The sequence below is a fragment of the Cavia porcellus genome, unplaced genomic scaffold (assembly GCF_034190915.1).
Source record: "Cavia porcellus strain 051 isolate PalLab524CR breed Dunkin Hartley unplaced genomic scaffold, mCavPor4.1 scaffold_1, whole genome shotgun sequence".
NCBI classification, from domain to species: domain Eukaryota; kingdom Metazoa; phylum Chordata; class Mammalia; order Rodentia; family Caviidae; genus Cavia; species Cavia porcellus.
Genome location: NW_026947484.1, coordinates 88380707 through 88396134, shown reverse-complemented (window position 1 = coordinate 88396134; position 15428 = coordinate 88380707). Strand labels below are relative to the sequence as shown.

General features: G+C 38.6%; 1 protein-coding gene and 1 long non-coding RNA gene across 12 annotated transcripts in view; one reads left to right on the top strand and one right to left on the bottom strand.

Annotated features, from left to right (window-relative positions):
- Window positions 1-846: 846 nt before the first annotated feature.
- On the bottom strand, window positions 847-14210 carry LOC106028145 (uncharacterized). Its single transcript, XR_001201754.3, has 4 exons — window positions 13780-14210; window positions 12336-12428; window positions 4695-8787; window positions 847-1564 (listed from the first exon to the last, which is right to left on the bottom strand). It is a non-coding gene; the product is annotated as an uncharacterized LOC106028145 (long non-coding RNA).
- The window catches only part of Mpdz (multiple PDZ domain crumbs cell polarity complex component), a 175064-nt gene continuing 172787 nt past the window's right edge, over window positions 13152-15428 (top strand). For 6 of the 11 annotated variants that reach the window (XM_063251208.1, XM_063251212.1, XM_063251204.1 and 3 more), the window contains exon 1: window positions 13153-13425. The gene's annotated coding sequence lies outside the window, so the exon portion shown is untranslated. Of the gene's footprint in view, window positions 13426-15428 lie in introns of all 11 variants that reach the window. The other 5 variants (XM_063251229.1, XM_063251222.1, XM_063251227.1 and 2 more) reach the window with 2 other exon arrangements.

The following is a 15428-nucleotide window of genomic DNA, read 5'->3' as shown; positions in this document are numbered from 1 at the left end:
GTGGGAGCCTTGAGCTTGTTTTCCTGCAACGAGATGATCCTGTCTGGGATGACGGGAGAGAGTAACACCTGAAGTGTGTTCTCCTATCCAGTGTCCTCCATAATCTCATTTTTGCTGTTGTCACTGCAGAAAATCCTTCACAAAGATAGGGTCTTGGAAGTGGAAGCAGGTTTTATAGTGCTTTTGTGGCAATTTTAGGCAATTTCACTTTAATAATAATCTAGAATATCTGGAGATGTGATGTTGCCTCACGTGTGCTTTCAAGGACATCATTTGCAATCTCAGAAACTTAACCTCTTTAAGCATGAACCAAGTCAGTTCACCTGATTTATTCACAAATGAATGGCATATTCATTTTTTCCCAGTTTGGAGGTGTTTTGTGGCTGGAAAGTAATGCTCCAACTCTTTTAAAAGTTGGGATATGAGAAAGAAAAGTCTGATTAAATCTCATTCAAAATTTTACTAATGATTAAACCATCTCTAAAATCCTAATTTTCCCTTGTCACCTTCATAATTCCACTTTGGCTTTGAATGCTGTCACTTTATTTGCCACCTTGAACACAGTCCTCCTCTGTAATGATAGATTGCCAATTTTGAGCAAGTCAAGGATACCACATGAGTAAACAAGTTTTGCAACCCATTCTGTGAATTGTGGTTCCAGGTGTGTGTGTGTGTGTGTGTTTTTTTTTTTTTTTAACAAATTTCTATAGCAGCTCTCTAACACAAAAATTGTAGCCAGTGATCTACATTTAGAAAACTATTTTGGTCCTGTGTATAAGGGAAGATATATATGCAGTGTATCTGCTGACAAAGCTGTGTGAACAGAAGAGAGTTAAGGGCACATGCTTTAATATAGTTCATAACTTTAATCACATTCTTTAAAATATTAAGGTCAGGTGACAATTTTGGACTACCTAAAATTTCTCCATGAATAACACAGTACATAGACACACATTCACAAGCAAATTCTTTGATTTGAGTACTGAAACTAGGTAGCCATGCATTCATCAAGGACACACAATGATCAATTTAGTTTTCCTGAAAGACTTGAATAGTTCTGCAGCTGTGGTGTTAGTTGCAATAAAATGTGCTCGTAACATATCCTTGTACATATCCTCCCGAAATTATATCTCATATAAACGAGCATTGTTGGCTTGTTGTCAGTGTACCTTGGTGACTCTAATCCTAACAATTGAGCCATAATAATTTCTGTTATTTCATCAATTATTCTAGTTATAGTGTTACCTCAAAAAATGCACCACATTTTAAAACTGTGTCCTCTCCTAAAACTTAACAAATGTCTTTTGAAGCTTGCAGGATCAACTTGTCAGCAATATTAAGTGGTTTCTTAGCTCTAACAGTGCAGTTACTCACTGTGTGTGATGCTCAGTGTAGACACATTTAATGAAGGGGTAGCCTACAATAACTGCTTCTGGTTTTTGTGTTCATATTTTCTTCTGAAAAATTTCAAAAGCATGTCTTTTAATGCAAGGTAGCTAGTCTCCATGTGGTGAAATAGTTGAGTTTTCAAAGCTTCATTTTATAGCTGGTTGCCACAGGGTACCTGAAATGGGATTGGGTAATGTGAATCATTTGTTATAACAAACCTGTAATTTAACTAAGACTCTTGGTATTGTCTTTTTTTTATTGGCAGTCTTATAGTCTTCTACTATCTCATCATTGAGTCTTTCCTTCTTCTGAAAGAAACTCTCTAATGACATTTGCTTTTTACTTGTTTTGGTTAGGGATAGTTTATGTTCTTACCAAAACAGTGACTACAATAAGGGTGCAGTTTAGGAAAGAGACACAGATGGATGAGGTAAATAAAATAGTGGGCAGACAGAGACTAAAATAAACATACAATTCTGGCTTAAGGCTGGACATGAGATGCAGTTGTACATCAACTCACCACTATAAATTCTGTCATCAAATGCAACTTCATTGTCACTTGTTGCCACTGAGAGGGCTTTAATATGAGCAATTGATTTATTATAGCCCTTTCTGCTAATGTTCATTTGTATTTGCAGTTACTTTCCTGTGCTAGTGTCGTCACCTCAGTTCCACCTCAGATCATCAGGCGTTAAGATTCTCAGAAGTAGCAAGCACACAACCTAAACGGCTTGTATGTGCAGTAGGGTTTGAGTTCCTATGAGAACCTAGTTCCACTCCTGCTGCTGATCTGACACGTCAGAGCTATACATAATCATCAGACTACATATTAACTTTACACATTTATCACACATGCTAAATTGCTCTCATTATAAAGATTATTTTCTTCAGATATTAACATTATTCATATAAGGCAAGTCTTTACATTTTGTCATTCATGGTACATGTTACCTAATTCCAACAAAGGAAAAAGAAAAATTTTAAATTTTAATTGATATTAGATATAAACAATTTTATATTTGTTGAATAAACTAGAACAAATTATTTTCAATAACTGAAATGTTTTATAAAGTCTATCTGCAAGTATTATGAAAATAAACAGTTAAAATTCCAAGACTATTGAAAAATAGCAAAATTCTTTAATGTGGAAACTCATAGACTCCCTTGAATTGATGCTACTGGTTTTTTCATTAGTGCTGTCAAAATTTCACGTTGGCCGTTTCAACTTTGCAACAACATCATTGAACTAAAATTATTAGTAATACACTAAATTAAACTCTTTGGTATTTTTTTAGGAAATGTAATCCCTATGTTCATGGAATGTATCATCTTGCAACAATGATAAGGCTTTTCAGAGACTACAGTTATCATTCATTTTCAATCTGTCTCTTATCTATCAATATTTTAGCTTTATTTCTGTTCAGTTTCATAGATCACAACTGGAAGAAGAAGAACAAACAAAGAACTAATGGTGGGATATAGTTGCAAAAGACATGGACAATAATGTAAATACAGCATACAATTTCAAAGTATTTAATTTCTCTATTCTTTTTACTAGTCTTTTTTTGGTCAGTTTTCAGCTTCCTCAAGGTAACCAATGTTTTAAAGCTATAAATGAAATGATTTTATAACTCACTTAAATTAACTTGACTTGTACCTGAAAGTATTTTTAAAAAGGACTTCAGGAAAAAAAATATACCTAAAATCCATTAAGTTAATGTTTCATATATTTGCTTCTAAAATATAGACTCCATAAAATCTTCAAATGGTCTTACTTACAAAATAATAAAAAAAGCAACTAAAAATTCCATTTGGATTATCTTTTTTATTGTCTGATAATCTTGATTTATGGCAGAAATAGGAAGCATTTTTCTATCATATGAGAAATGCTATAAGAATGTTGAGGAAAAAATAGTAGTCTGGGGTATTATCTATTAACGAGCATCCAAAAGTTATAACAGTTGAAACAATGTGATATGATGTAAAAAAGGGGACAGGACATGATCCAGTAGTAGGCATGATAATATGTAAGCCTCATGTAGGATAGCAGAAGCACTGCTTACATCAAGTGGGATATTTTTATTACCTTGAACCTTTGATGAAGTCTCAAATCTGCAAACCCAAGGAAAATTTAATTCATATATACTGATAGAGGGCATAACACATCCCCAGTACTATGCCAAAACATATTAATCCTTTCCCCTCTATACATCATTTTCTTTCAAGCTACTTGAAAAAACAGTAGGAATTCAATACAAGGTTTTTAGAGTAAAGCTTTCTTTGAAGAAAATTATGCACTTGATAGAGTATGGATTCTTTTCCACTCTAATAATGGGATCTTAACTGCTTTAACATGTCCCTAGGCTAGTGAAGAGAGCTCTGAAAGACACTTTCACAGAGTTTAGATGCTCTGGTAAAGAGTGAGGAATAAAGCAGAGCTGTAAAATCCTGGTAGGCCTTGCATACAGCTATTGAAACAGAACATGCGGAAAAATTTTTGGAAAAATTTAATCTGGGTCCTCTGGAATTTGGGGAGCAGAGATCACTGCTTGAGTCTGCCAGAGGCAAAAGAACCTGCCTAGAACTGCCTGTGAGAAAAAGTCCAAAGCAAATATGCAGATTTGGGTGCGTCTGACTTGCTGAGATTCTCTATGGTGCTGTGTAGGTCACTTAAGATATTACATATGTCTAAACTCTTGCTATTTTGAAAGGACTTCACAAAGAGCTCCTGCCTGTAACATTGACCCCAGTAGGAGGAATCCATGGGGGTGTACAGGAACGCAGGAGTTGAAGGGGAGTTACAGGAGATTAGCAGGACCATGCATCATTCTCATACTAGGCAGAGGTTCAAGGAGCCAGAGTGGAGGAGGACTCCAGATAACTCACTAAATCATTCCATCAGAGAACAAGGCAAGCCTTTGTATATCTGGTTGACGGCAGTTCTCAACATCAAGCCAAGTAAGGAACAATTTTTGCTTCTTTCATTTCATTTCTAGCTCCTTACTTTATATTTGGCAGGCCCAAACTGTGAGTAAATTTAGAGGTCAGAGTAAATAAAACCAATATCCAACTATACCTGAGAAAAAAGATGCTTTAAAATAAATGTGATGAATTTTTTTAGTTTAAATATGAATTTTTAGTACTTTAAACTAAGGCCTAGTACTAGTACCCCCATGGTAATTTTAAAATACATCTTCAAATTTGATATTTCTTTCATCAAGAGATAGAGCATATGCTTCCTTTGCTGGTGCCCAGCAAACCTTTGTGAATGCTTCCATGAATGAAATATGGCAGAAGTGACACACCTGACCTGCTTTTTTCTGGGTATCTGCTATGACAGGCTTCGGCTTACATGCTTCTGTGTTTGCCTATCCGGGAGAAACTGCAGGGAAACAGTACATGCAAATATCATTTGAAGGAATGAGACATAGAGAAAGGCAGAGACTCAAAAACGACAGGTTGCAATATATGAAAGGCAAGTGAGTTGACTGAAGTACTTATCTTGGACACAAAATCCTCTGGAATCAATACTTTCAAATCACATTTTAATGCAATATTTCTAAAAAAATGAAAACCAATATAAAAAATCCACAATGATTAAAACATGGATATCTTAAAGATATGAATAGCTCTAGTAGTTGTTCATTTTGTCACCTTAGTAAAGCCTGGCTAGGGCCTGGGCTACCTGGGAAGTATACAAGGAAACTTTAAATATCTTGTTTGGGTTGCTATCTACATGGGATATATAATTGCCAAAATATAGTGAACTGTACACTTCATATCTGTATATTGTATATAACTACATGTTCATATATTTTTAGAATGGGCCTATGATTCAGTACATCTTTAAAAAGCTGAAAATATCATGAGATGTTTCAGAGAGAATTTTACCTACTGTTTAAAGGGAGAGGTCTCTGACAATATTTTGCATAAATTTGAGATCTATGCCTTTTGGGGCTATTTAGTTACCAGCCTGAACATGAAGCAGGCCCAAGGAGACGGGTAGAACTGAAAGAATCAGTACTGGGGTCCTGGGCTCTTACTTCATTTTATGCCTGGCTAATTTTACTTACATAAGCCGACATCTTTTTTTATTTGATAAACCAGGACTACCTCTCAATCAGGTACTGTGCTAGCAGTGGTAAAGGCCAAGAAATAAGACATACAAAATTTCTGCTTTCCTCGAGCTTGCATCTGGTTGCAGGGAGGTAAATCCTGCAAAGATAATATAAAGCAATGTTAAGCAGTTATTGCTTTCATTTGAGAGCCAGGGCAGTCTTCTCCACAGAGGTAACATTTGATCATTGACCTGAATAAGGAGAATTCCAGCTATCTGAAAAAGTGAAATAAAATCTGTTTAGATAGAGATAGCAACACATTCCTGGAAGACAAAAACAAGTGAAAGAGTAGAAACTCCCTAAAAACTTTCAAGTGCAGTTAAATCATCTGGGAAGATTTTGATTTGTTAGATCTGGCAAAATGTCTGAGATGTGCATTTCATTTTTCTTTCTTTTTTTAAGATTGTGCATTTCTAAGATGCTCTCAAGTAATGGATACATCTCTGGTTGACAGACAATAGCCAGAGTATTGATTGCAGTGTGGTCTACAGTATGGTCCACAAAGAAATGAAAATTAAACTGTTATAAGTCATCATGTCACTTAACATTGATATAGCATCCAAGAATATCGACCTTTTTCTGGTAATTCTTTTTTTGTGTGTTAGTGAGCTGTTAGAAACTAAAAAGAAAAGCAAAAGTAAACTGACTCATCTCTGATAGGTTTGAGAAATGCTGCTCTAGGGTTAGAGTACTGCAATTGAGGAGAGAGTCAATCAATCCATTCAGGCTGCAGAGCAGCAGGGAACTTCGAAATACCAGGTACAATGGAGAGCAGAAATAAAATGTCAGGACCAATTCAGGGGATGGACCAACCAACACTACTATCAATATCAGCATCACAAATAGGCCCATATAGCAACACACACAAGCACAGAAAATGTCTAAGGACAACTCTTCCAAGGACATTTTATATCTCCAGAGCAAAGACATTTTTATTCTATAAATAGGGCTTCCTGTTACTATCTTAAAAGGGAAGGACAGGAGTCAGCAAGCCTGTTCAGGCACACATATCCTCAAACGGCTCTGTTCATCATCATCATTAAATATGAATGAGACTTTCCGGGTGCTAAATTAAAGAAATCTTGTTAGAAGCAGAAAGAAAGATACATAGGAACAGAAGTATGTTGAATTGTAATAATGATATAATTGCATAGATTACAAGAAAACTTAAAGAGTCTAGACACACATCCTTTGAAACAGTCTCCCAGGTTTCTGGGAATGTTTGTGCTGAGATCAGAGATGTATCACATTTGTTGTTCATACTTGGTTATCCACTGGTGGAAGTGCTTATCTTCAATAAGCTACCACTACCCAGGGTAATATCAGTGTATTTCTCGAAACTTCCAAGTGCCTGTCTAGCTTATTATGAATGACCTATTATATATATTTCAACAGTCTGAATGCTTTTAGTTAATGAATGGATGTTAGACTTTGTCAAATTCTTTTTCTGCATCTATTGAGATGATCATATGGCTTTTGTTCTTGGTTCTGTTAATGTGGTGTATTGCATTTGTTGATTTGCATAGTTTGAATCATTCCTGCATCCTTGGGATGAATCCTACTTGGTCATGATGTATAATCTTCTTGATGATTTGCTGCATTTTGTTGGTCAGTTATCTTCTTGAGGATTTTGCATCTATGTTCATTACAGAAGTTGGCCTGTAGTTCTCTTTCTTAGTTGGGTCCTTCTTTGATTTGGTATCAGGGCAATGCTTCCTTTCAGGAAAGAATTTGGGAGTATTGTTTCCCTTTCAACTTCATTTAAAAGTTTGAGAGGTAGTGGTGTTAGGCCTTCTCTAAATTTTTTGTAGAATTCAGCAGTGAATCCTCCAGGACCTCGGCTTTTCTTTGTTGGCAGGTTTCTAATTATACCTTCAATTTTATTGACAGATATTGAGTTATTTAGAATTTTTACATCTTCATTTAGCTTTGTTTTATATATATATATATATATATATATATATATATATATATATATGTATCAATGAGTCTGGCTAAGGGTTTGCCAATGTCATTTGATCTTTCAAAGAACCAACTCTGATTCATTGTATTATTTCCTTAGTCTCCATTGCATTCATTTTTGCTCTGATGTTTATAATTTTCTCCCTCATACCAGCTTCAAGGTTGGTTTGTTCTCCTTTTTCTAGAAGCTTGATGTTTAACACTCGGTTGTTTATTTGTACCCACTGTTTCTGACGTGGAAATTCATTGTTATAAATTTCTCTCACATGACTGCTTTACATTGAATTCTCTGAGTTCCAATATATTTTATTGGCATTATTGTTTAATTATAGAAGCTGCCTAATTTTTTCTTTAATTTCTTCTGTGACCCATTAGTTGTTCAGGAAGGTGTTATTCAATTTCCATGTATTTATGAAGCTTTTTGGTCTCTTTTGCCATTGATTTCTAATTTTATTGCACTGTGATCTGATAATATTCATGGGATGATTTCAATTCCTTTGCATTTACTTAAGCATGTTTTATGCACCGGTATGTGGGAATGTTTTTAGATAAAAATAGCAGAAAACAACATAAACTTTTTTAGAAACTAAAGGGAATTTATTGGCTTACGTAAGTGGAAAATAGAGATGGAGTAGGCTTCAGATAAGATGTGATCCATCAACTCAATGCTATTCTCAAGAACTTATATCCCCTCCTCTATTTGTTTTGCTATCATAAAGAAGGTATATTACCTAAAAGACACCATGCAACTTGGCCAAGTTCTTTTCATTAATCTTATCACATATTTTTCTTGACTTTCTTTTATTTGGATAACTGACACCCTGACAACTTACACCCTTGCAGTATGCATGGCGAAGAAGAAATATTTTGCAGAGGGAAACTGCAAATATCATTCTATCTTGCATAAACCCAAGACAGAGATTCTAAATAGTGTTTCTTCCCAACATTAACATGGTTCCAGTGTTTTCTTTCACAACTGCCTCACTGCATCAGATTTCTATGGGTCTAAAAGCAAATAATTTCAAGATCAGAAATTCAGGGCCTCTTACTGACTTTCATGTCATCCTGAGAAAACTGACACCCAGTCAGATACATTGTTGTCTTTAAAGACTTTTCTCTCTATAAACAGTTTGTTATATGAAGAGAGACAGCTCATTCCACATGTTCTCAAGAGAGAAATAATTTTTACATTTTTCTCATGCCTGAGATTCTTAGCCATTTCTTCCTCCTAATTGCTTTCCTCCAGATGCACATGTATCCATTATCCTCCTCTCTTCTTCTTCTTCTTCATCATCATCTTCTTCTTTTCCAATCTTGTCTGTTTAAAATGGAGAAAAAAATTTTCATTTAAGGGTTTTTAAATTAAGCAAACTGACAAAAGATCTAGACCCATTTCTTTTAATTGAGACTGGAGACCAATTGAATAAAGTCAGCAACCAATGGACAGAATATGAAAATTTTTCTACAAATTATAATAAACTAGAACTGCACATACTATGTTATGTATTAGATAACCAACCCTAAGGCAGAGGGAGATGCACACATGTCATCTAGTTTTCACTTAAGTGAAGCATTATTAATTAGGCACAGCTGGCTAAAAGAGATGGGAATAAACTAATATTCCACAACTAGAATTCCCAAAATCATTTGGCCCTTGGGAAAGGGTTTAGTTCATACTCAGTTTTGCCACTGGATTGGTGCAGAAGCCTCTATCTACAGCTGAGCTATTCACTAGTAAGAAAGCAGAATGAAGTCTATGGGCTTTGGAAGCAATTAAAAGGGTCTTATGATTTTTTAAGGGTCAAAAATTTAATTTCTGGGATCTGTTTTTTCAGCAGACATTAAGGTTTTATAGTTGATGGCATAGCCCTTACATTTAGACTTAGAGAGGGGCCACCTATGTAAACTAACATATACTTAGTTTATGTTTGTACTGGAGCAATTATAATGTAAAGTACTATAAATCCATCTCAGAAGTTCCCAAGAAGTTTTACTGTAGAAAGTGCTCTAAACACTACTCACACTTAAAAAAAAAAAAAAATGACTGTAGAGACTGCCTCATTGGAGATATAACTGAATGTAGACATCGTTCCTATTTCCTTCATTTTCAGATTCTCAGTGGTGTGCAATAGAATGAAATTAACTCACATGGATATAGAGTTTCAACCTGATTTACAGAGCAGAGCAGCTCTGCTTTAGCTCTGCTCTGCTTCCTTTTAAGATATTATGGTGATACTTTGGTTCATAAATGCATTTGTCTGTGAACATTGTCGTTTTCAAACAGAAGCATTTAGCAAAATTTTGTTTTTGTTTGTGAACTTTGCATTGGGTGATGAACAAGATCATCACCATCTTTCTCCCATGAACATGAAGGTGGTCATCTTTTTCAGAATCCTGGAATGAATGAAAATCATGAACCAAGGCATAGTACTGCTGTACTCCAAAATTTTTAAACTAATTCAAAATACCATGTTACTTTGTTACTCTATAAAATCTTGTATTTTCTAGGTTAAATCAAGTGGAAGAGACCAAAGTAATGTGCTGCTGGTCCCCCAAAGGCCTATGGTCACCAGTATGGGAGGTGATAAAATCTTTAAGAGTGAGGGCCTTGTTTTAGGTTTTCAGATCACTGGGGACATGGTCTTCAAGGAGATAGTGGGGCCTTGGCTTTTGCTCTTCCTCTCCTTTGCTTTTCAGCCACAGAGAAGAGGCCTTGTTGTGCCATGGTTTCCTTCCATGATATTCTCCCTTGCCACAGGCCCAAAATCAACAGAGCCAGCACAGACTGTAAACGCCAAATTGTGAACCAGAATCAATTTTCCTCTTTATAAATTATCTGAGGTATTGGTTATGGTGGTGAAAAATAATATAGTACATGTATTAACTTCAAAAGAAGCTTCTTGAGTGGAATCATTTCCACGTGCTCAATCATTTTAGAGAACTAATATCAGCAAGAGTTTTGGCCTCTGAAATACTATTATGCCAGATTTGTTTTGCTGAAAGAAACTACAATGATGTGCCTTTAGAACCAAGGTAGAATCTTTTTCTCTTATTTCATTTATTTAGAGTAAATCAGTGAAATAAACACCTTAAACTTGCCTTTATTGCAGTTTTATGGGCTCTTTCCCTATGGTTCAATATAACTAATGCCATTTCATTTCTAATAGGAGGAATTGTTTTTCTCCTACACTCTTCCTAGAAGCAAACATTTCAGACATTTATTTCTTTTGGATTTAATGATGACTAAATTTGAAAATGCAAAATGAAAGTGTTATACTATATGAAGAGGAGGAGCGTTTGGAATTTCTAAGCAACAAAGCAAGAAAGGACATTAAGTAACCCTACAACAAGAACACCACAGTAATATAGATAAACTGTTCCTTATTGCAATCACATACTTATCCTATTGATATAGGAGAATGAAACTCCCAACCTACTATGTCTGCAAGTTCATGTTCTCTACAATTGAAGAATGAATTTTAGGAACAACAGAGGTTTAGAGTACAATATATTTACTGAGAGAAAGAAAGCCTCTGTCTGAGAGAGACAGAAGGGATCCCGAGTAGGTTGCCAAGGATTCTGTCTTTTCCAGGGACTTTTATAGAGTAAAATCATGGGGTAAGACAGGTTTAAGGTGGGGAAAACTGGGAACTCACAAAGCAGACAGGCATAAAGTGGGACACAATAGTAAGCCAATAAGATTAGTAGTTCAGGTAAAATTGATTAAATTGGGGACAAATGGGGAAGCAAGTCACATAGAAAGTGGGCATTCTTAAGAGAGCTGTGACTCTTCCCCAGGGGAATGGCAACTTCTGACTTCCTCAGGGTTATAGGGAACTATTTAGAATATCAGTCCTTAGGATGACTAAGGACTTAGGATGTATTTGCTCTTTGCCTTGAGGCCTGGCCCACTGCAGGAGGTGTCTGTGTCCCCACGGTTGCAATGTGTCTGGACTTCTGCACTGGTTCCTTTGAGGACCTAGTCCTGTCTCACTGCCTATAGTATTTCTAACTAACTCAGCTGCTTGCAACACTATGGCATTTGAGTTTCAACCAGATATGAAGCATTTTGCTAGGATGAAAAGGTGACTAGGCTTCTGCTCTTATGAAGTGTATACTTTAAGTGCAAAGAGAGACAATGTATAAATAGATACAAAATGTAGTGTATAATTACAAAGTATGATAAATATTGTGATGTGCAAGTACAGGAGTGATAAAAATGTATTCCAATGGGATTATTCTAATTCATAGGGGTCATGTAGGTAACATTCACAGAGACATTAAACTCTGTATGATGATCAGGCTTAATTAGAAATATCATGGTTCAATTCTAGGTAATCCAGGTTTGAAACAAGCTGATAGGGAAGTACAATATACACTAGAATATATGGAGAAGTCTTGACTGAACATATAAATTTAAGAATCCTAGATCATTAAAAGATAAGCTGGAAAGGAAAATGAATTTAGGGTGGAGCTGAAGATGAAAGAGGGACCATAATATGTCTCAAGAAATTTCAGCATTTAAAGATTAGGAGAGGAGATAAATTATAAAGAGATAAGAGTCACAGAATGACAGAGACAAATCTACCTGAAAATTAAGGAAGCTTCATATCATCTGGGTCCTTCTTTCCTTTGGCAGGAAACTTAGTGTATTTATATGGTCATGTTTTGGAAAAATTTTCAAAAAATATTAGTTTTTCATTTCTTAAAGGTAAGTATCAAGGCATAGAAATCTTAAACAGAAGGAGCAAAACCCAGATGGTCTGGTTACATGAAATTAAAGCTTGGGTGGATTGGCAAAGGTTGGAGACAGGAGGCTCCAAGAAAAGTGATCAACAGCTATGAATTCTTAAGAAATATACTCACTGGGTTTGGTTGGCCTAAGACCATCAGCGTCCATGGCAAGAGCCCCGACGGAGCAATGAAAAGTGCAGAAAACCAAATCTAGTTTTCTTAAGTCTGCCAAAGAAAGATAGTAGTTTTATTTAGACTGCTAAAATAGATTCTTTTAAATATTTTACATGGCACTTCTCACTATCCTTTGATTATTTACTCTAATATTAGACATACGTATTGAAAAGAACCTTTTTTTTTCCTGGAAAAATTTGTAAGACTAACAAACTGAGGACACCAGAAAAATCTTACACGGCACAAAACAGAAATGAATGATACCATGTAACTGAACTTTTGTCTTTACTGTTTTTGCCTTTTAATAGGTTTGTCAATCTAGAAGGTGTATTTCTGTGCTGAGTTACTCAGAAAGCGAGACTAGTCCCCTACGCCCTGCTTCTCGTTATTAAAGAGACCTCAGTAAGCTGGCCAGGCAGTAGATAGCAGTCCATGTAATAAAAGTTCGAAAAACTAGCACTAGGAGCAAACAGTTCCCACTGGATGCTACACTCAACAACCACCACCTGGACTCCACTGTACCTCTGGATGTTACATACACAATAATTTTTTGGCCTAAGTATGTCTCATAGGTAGCAGGGAGCATACTAGTCCTAAAAAACCATGAGCCCTGTATCTGGAGTCACTTTAAACCACCCGCCTATTCCTTCTCTCGGCCCATCACGCACGCCCAGCGCGGGCCTGGAGCTGCTTTTAAACCCCAGGCCGGGAGGCGCAGCCGCGCGCCCTGATTGGCCAAGGGCGCGCGCGCCCCGCGGTCGCCGGCGTCACGGCTCTCGCCGCAGGGGCCCATCGCCGCCGCCGCAGCCCCGCTCGGCGCAAGTGCGCTGCGCGCGGGGGGAGGGGGCGCGGCGGAGCGTGAGGCTGGCTGCGGGCCGCGGGCCGGCCGCGCGGGATTAAGTTTCTGGGTCACGCGTGAGTGTCTGTGCGCGTTCCACCCGAAGCTGCGCGCCGGCCGTTACTTCCGACGAGAAAAGAGCGAGCGAGGGCGACCGCGGCTCCCAGCCTCCGCCCCTCGCGCCCCGCCCGGGCGGCCGCCGCGAGCCGGGTAAGAGGCCGAGCGCCCCCGCCCCGCCACGCCGCTGTTCTCGCGGGTCCCGCAGGATGGGGTGCAGAGGTGCACCTCGGCGCCTCTCCCCCGCCGCCCCTCGCGCCCGGCACGCGCCGAGGGTGTAAAGTTCTTCGCCCGGAGGGGGCCGCGCCTGCGCGGGAGGGGAGCCGCCGCGGGGCGCGCGGAGCCTGTTGCGCCCCGTCTCGCAGGGCCCGCAGTGCGGGCGGCCCGGAGTTTCCACCTTGAGTCTCGCCGCGGCCCGGGAGACCCGTCCTCTCTTCTGGGGCACCCGTGCCCTGTCGCCCCAGCGCCCCGCGGGCGGGAGTGCTGGCCTCCCCGTTAATCACCTACCCGTCCCGCGCCGAGGGGCGCCTTTGTGTTCCGCGTCCCAGTCCCAGGGTGCCGGATGTTCCCAAGGAAGCGCTGTTTAGGCGACGCTTTATGCCTCGGGGAGCTGCGCTAGCATCTGGGGCGGTGATGTGTGAATCCTTTGCAGCGGCACAAAGGCCGTGCTTTTCTTCCCAGGGATCACATGGAAATTGAAGCTGGGGCTGCGGGGTGGAGGAAGGGCCGGCCAGAGTGGGAGTGGGGGCCGCTGCGCGGGGGCCCCGGAGTGCACTGGTGGCTTTGGGATATCACCATCTAGGTCCACCAGCTGGGCAGCTAGGGTTACTATGCCGGGGAGCCGCGCAAAGGGGCCTTCGTGCGGAGGGGGTTGGGTGATGGCTAGTGTTTCCTCAGTATCATCAGATAAGAGCACTGTGACTTCACCAGCTAGGAAGGAAAACCACCTATTCTTTTAAAGTCCAGAGGAAGAATCGGAAAAGCGAACAGACCCCGCCTCCTCCTGCCTTGGTGGACAGCCTCGCTGTAAATATCTCGTGTTTCTGTAGACCTTTCAATAAATAACAGCAAATATAAGAACTAAGCAGGTGATGCTTCTGGGGGACGAAGTTTTTTACAGGTTTGAATTGATTGTAGGTGTGTTACAGTGAACGTTTTATATGGACCCAAGCTCCTAGGTTTGTGTAATATACTTTACTAATAGAATTTAGGTAAACAATTGTGTTTAACATCCTAACAAAGATTCAAAGTTATTTGACTTGAACTTCTGATACGATACCGAGCTCTCAATAAATGCACCTGTGCCTTCTGTGTCATTTAGGTTAAGTTAGTTTTGAAGGCATCTTAACTCCTCTCCACATACTTTTCTTATCCTACCTCTTTTGTTAAAAAAAATGGATGAAGTTTATTCTCAACATACTACTACAGTAGGTAGTATCTTTTGAATCCCTTATGTGTGTTCCTTCATTGACTCCTTTCTGAAACCTTTTCATCTTCCCTTTTAGTTTTCTTTGTTCCCTTTAACCACACGCTTTCCTTTCATTACTGAAGGCTGATAATTGTGATTTGGAAAGGGAGAGGTTTTGCATATAGACCATGAGTGTCCAACTTTTTGGTTTGCTTGAACCCCATTGAGGGAAGAGGAATTGTCTTGGGTCACATAGAATGTGTATAATATAGTTATTATATGTAAGTAACATCACTTCCTTTGTTTTTAAATATATTGCAACATTAAACACAAGTCTAGCAGTAAACTTTAAGAAAAGTTAAGTTTCTGTTCAACAGCAACAAATGTCTCCCCAGACACTCAAGCATGTAAGTAGGTTGGCATGCTATTAATGGTAATCACTGAGTTTTATCTTGCAAGTTGCACAAGCACACTTAACGTTCCATACAGATACATTTCTACCGAACTATGTGTGGCAGGATCAGGAGATGGAGTTAGCACTGCATTTTGCCATCTCCTACACAGAATTTGGTGATTACTTCTGCAGTGTATGCTCAAGGATAGTAGGATGAGGTCATGAAAAATTCCACTAAAAATTCTTTTATGTTAAAGCAGAGTCTTCTGGAGTTTCATTACTAATTACCCAGGAACCCTTGAGGCTCACTGGTGGGTCTAGGATAGGTCAGTCTGACATAGACATTGTTCTGTT